The 4,468-nt window shown below is 28.2% G+C and overlaps 1 long non-coding RNA gene across 2 annotated transcripts; it reads left to right on the top strand.

Moving 5' to 3' along the window:
- Nucleotides 1–342: 342 nt before the first annotated feature.
- LOC107057796 (uncharacterized) lies at nt 343–3,876 on the top strand. 2 transcript variants are annotated; one of them, XR_001471566.1, is made up of 3 exons: nt 343–435; nt 1,456–1,530; nt 3,810–3,876. It is a non-coding gene; the product is annotated as an uncharacterized lncRNA (long non-coding RNA). The 2 variants fall into 2 exon arrangements; XR_001471565.1 differs by lacking the exon at nt 343–435 and having other exon boundaries at nt 1,400–1,530.
- Nucleotides 3,877–4,468: the final 592 nt, after the last annotated feature.

Here is a 4,468-nt window from a genome sequence, read left to right as displayed (position 1 = left end):
GAGGTCAGTATATTTAAATTATTATTTTATTTAAATAATATCGACTTCACGATGTCGATATTTATTAAATATTTTTAAATATAGATAATTATTTTTAAAAATACCAACATCCCGTGGTCGGTAAATTAAACAATTTTCTTAAAAAAAGAATGATATTATCAAGTCTCACTCCTAAGTGAAGTCTCAAAACCTAAGTGAAGTCTCACTCCCCATCCCTTCCCCACCTCTATCGGCGCCCATCCCTGACCGGCACCACGCCACCATCCCCGACAGGCGCCACGCCACGCCACCATCGCAGCAACAGAGGAAGGTCGCGCCCAGCAGCAGAAGGTCGCTCCGCCTCCATCCCGACCGGCGCCGCCTCCATCCCGACCGGCGCCGCCTCCATATCAACTTTCTCAGTTCGCGCCACCATCCTCGACCTTCTTACTCAAGGTGAATTTTTGGAACCTCCATAAAAGATTACTTTTGTTTCTATTTAGTTGAAGTATCTCAAAATTAGAGTACTAATATACTTAGTTTTATTGATTGTTAGTTTGATTGATTGTTAGTTAGTAAGTGAATGATTTAGGGTTTTTGATTGTTAGTTTGAATTAGGGATTATTTGATTGTTAGTTTGTGTTTGTTGATTGTGAATTGAAAATTTTAATGTTAGGGTTAGTTTGAATTAGGGTATCTTAGGATTTGTTTGAAATTCGGTATTTCTTGAGTTAATTAGTTTGATTTTGGAATTGTAAGATTAGATTGAATTAGGGTATTTAAGGAGTTGTTTGAATTTGGGTATTATTTGAGTTAGTCTGAATTATTATTGAGATTTTAGGACTAATAGTTTGAATTTGTGATTAGGAATAGCTAGCTAATTTGAATTTTAGGATTTTAGCACTAGTTAGATTTTGGGATTTTAGGGCTAGTTTGAATTTGTGATTTTAAGACTAGTTTGAATTTTGAATTTAGGACTAGTTTGAATTATTATTGAGATTTTAGGACTACTAATAGTTTGAATTTGGGATTTTAGCACTATAGTTTGATTTTTGAATTCTAGGAGTACTTTCAATTTGTGATTTCATGACTAATTTGAATTTGGAATTTAGGACTAATAGTTTGAATTATATTTGATATTTTAGGACTAATTTAATAGTTTGAAGTTGGGACACTAGCTAGCTAGTTTGAATTTAGAATTTTAGGGATTTGAATTACAACTTAATTAGAACTTATAATTAATTATAACTTGAATTTACTATAAATTGAACTTAATTAGGAATATGAACTTGAAATTATAACTTGAACTTGGAACTAATTAGCTTGAATATATAACTAATTAAGTTTAGAAATTATATATGAACTTGAATTGAAACTTGAACTTATTAAAACTTGAGAATATATATATATATATATAAACTAATATTCTTGGATATGAAGTTTATATTTAACTAATTTAAGAACTTTTCGTGCTAGGCAACTGAGGAAGCTCAACATGTAAAAAAGTTGATACAAGTTTATTTTGCTTCTTTCATCAAAGTTGGAGATAAGGTTGGTGCTTCTAAATTTCTAAAGTTCAAGTACAATTGTTTTCAATAATGTGTTTGTGTCCATCTAGTATTAATAATTGGCTTTAATGCTAGTAATTATAATTGATTGTTTGTTAGTATATTATTGTTTTTGTTTGTTGGTTGTGTTATTCAATTGTTAATTTGATTTGATTATTGTTAGTTAGGTATAGATAATTGAAGATTTTTATTTTAAGGTTTTTAAAAAAAGAAATTAGGCATTTTTAAATTGGGCATTGTTAGTTAGTGAAGAATTAGCATTTTTATATTTTAGAACTAGTTTAAACTTGAGAATATGTAATTTGAGGTTAAATTGAGATTTTTTTGGATTTGATTTTAGGACTAGTTAGTAAAGTGTTAATTTGAAGTTAGAAATTAGTAATTGAAGTGTTATGAGTAGTTGTTTAAATAAGTTAAAATGAATAATGTCGGTTTAGTTAGTGAATTTAGTTGTTGGAATTAAGTCAAAACTAATGTAGTTAATGTTAAAAAGTTGTTAAGTTGTTTAAATAAGTTAAAATAAATAATGTGGTTTAGTTAGTGAATTTAGTTGTTGGAATTAAGTCAAAACTAATGTAGTTAATGTTAAAAAGTTGTTAAGTTGTTTAAATAAGTTAAAATAAATAATGTGGTTTAGTTAGTGAATTTAGTTGTTGGAATTAAGTCAAAACTAATGTAGTTAATGTTAAAAAGTTGTTAAGTTGTTTAAATAAGTTAAAATAAATAATGTGGTTTAGTTAGTGAATTTAGTTGTTGGAATTAAGTCAAAACTAATGTAGTTAATGTTAAAAAGTTGTTAAGTTGTTTAAATAAGTTAAAATAAATAATGTGGTTTAGTTAGTGAATTTAGTTGTTGGAATTAAGTCAAAACTAATGTAGTTAATGTTAAAAAGTTGTTAAGTTGTTTAAATAAGTTAAAATAAATAATGTGGTTTAGTTAGTGAATTTAGTTGTTGGAATTAAGTCAAAACTAATGTAGTTAATGTTAAAAAGTTGTTAAGTTGTTTAAATAAGTTAAAATAAATAATGTGGTTTAGTTAGTGAATTTAGTTGTTGGAATTAAGTCAAAACTAATGTAGTTAATGTTAAAAAGTTGTTAAGTTGTTTAAATAAGTTAAAATAAATAATGTGGTTTAGTTAGTGAATTTAGTTGTTGGAATTAAGTCAAAACTAATGTAGTTAATGTTAAAAAGTTGTTAAGTTGTTTAAATAAGTTAAAATAAATAATGTGGTTTAGTTAGTGAATTTAGTTGTTGGAATTAAGTCAAAACTAATGTAGTTAATGTTAAAAAGTTGTTAAGTTGTTTAAATAAGTTAAAATAAATAATGTGGTTTAGTTAGTGAATTTAGTTGTTGGAATTAAGTCAAAACTAATGTAGTTAATGTTAAAAAGTTGTTAAGTTGTTTAAATAAGTTAAAATAAATAATGTGGTTTAGTTAGTGAATTTAGTTGTTGGAATTAAGTCAAAACTAATGTAGTTAATGTTAAAAAGTTGTTAAGTTGTTTAAATAAGTTAAAATAAATAATGTGGTTTAGTTAGTGAATTTAGTTGTTGGAATTAAGTCAAAACTAATGTAGTTAATGTTAAAAAGTTGTTAAGTTGTTTAAATAAGTTAAAATAAATAATGTGGTTTAGTTAGTGAATTTAGTTGTTGGAATTAAGTCAAAACTAATGTAGTTAATGTTAAAAAGTTGTTAAGTTGTTTAAATAAGTTAAAATAAATAATGTGGTTTAGTTAGTGAATTTAGTTGTTGGAATTAAGTCAAAACTAATGTAGTTAATGTTAAAAAGTTGTTAAGTTGTTTAAATAAGTTAAAATAAATAATGTGGTTTAGTTAGTGAATTTAGTTGTTGGAATTAAGTCAAAACTAATGTAGTTAATGTTAAAAAGTTGTTAAGTTGTTTAAATAAGTTAAAATAAATAATGTGGTTTAGTTAGTGAATTTAGTTGTTGGAATTAAGTCAAAACTAATGTAGTTAAAGTTAAAAAGTTGTTAAGTTGTTTAAATAAGTTAAAATAAATATTGTGGTTTAGTTGGTGGATTTAGTTGTTGAAATTATATATCTAATATAAAATTTTACAGGAGCATTGGCAAGTCTAAAAGGGGTATTAAGAATAAACATAGGGTGGAGGGCTGTATGGTTCAAGTATATCTAGCTAAAGAAATATCCCACTTTTGTTCTTACTACTTTTATGATTATGTGTCGTGTTTGTTGAGTGCTGGCGAACCGATTAGAGGCTCAGTCTACGGCTATCCAGAAAAGGCGTATCAAAAGAAGAAGTCTTGGTATTGTGGTTCATCATCCTCAAGCTTTGATGGCGGGGATAGAGAGACAATATCTGCAATGGAGAGTAAGATAGCTTATCTTAATGCCGAGCTTGTTGCTGTAGCCGAAAAAGAGAAGAAGAGAGAAGAAAAAGAGAGGAAGAGAGGGGAGGAGATTGCGGCAGCAAAGGAGGTAGAGAACAAGAGGTATGCAGCGCTTCAGGCCCAACTAACTTTTCTTTTTGAATTAGTAATTTCCGGAGGTCGGAATTTCAACATTACAAAAATAAAAATACCGACCTCCGGAGGTCGGAATTTCAACATTACAAAAATAAAAATACCGACCTCCGGAGGTCGGAATTTCAACATTACAAAAATAAAAATACCGACCTCCGGAGGTCGGAATTTCAACATTACAAAAATAAAAATACCGACCTCCGGAGGTCGGAATTTCAACATTACAAAAATAAAAATACCGACCTCCGGAGGTCGGAATTTCAACATTACAAAAATAAAAATACCGACCTCCGGAGGTCGGAATTTTCAAAAATAAAAAATAAAAATATCGACCTCCGGAGGTCGGAATTTCAACATTTCAAAAATAAGAATACCGACCTCCGGAGGTCAGAATCCCAAAAATGCAAAAATAAAT

Source organism: Solanum tuberosum, unplaced genomic scaffold (assembly GCF_000226075.1).
Source record: "Solanum tuberosum cultivar DM 1-3 516 R44 unplaced genomic scaffold, SolTub_3.0 scf00374, whole genome shotgun sequence".
Classification (NCBI taxonomy): domain Eukaryota; kingdom Viridiplantae; phylum Streptophyta; class Magnoliopsida; order Solanales; family Solanaceae; genus Solanum; species Solanum tuberosum.
The sequence above is the reverse complement of the archived record's forward strand: the minus strand, read 5'-3'. Positions and strand labels throughout refer to the sequence as shown.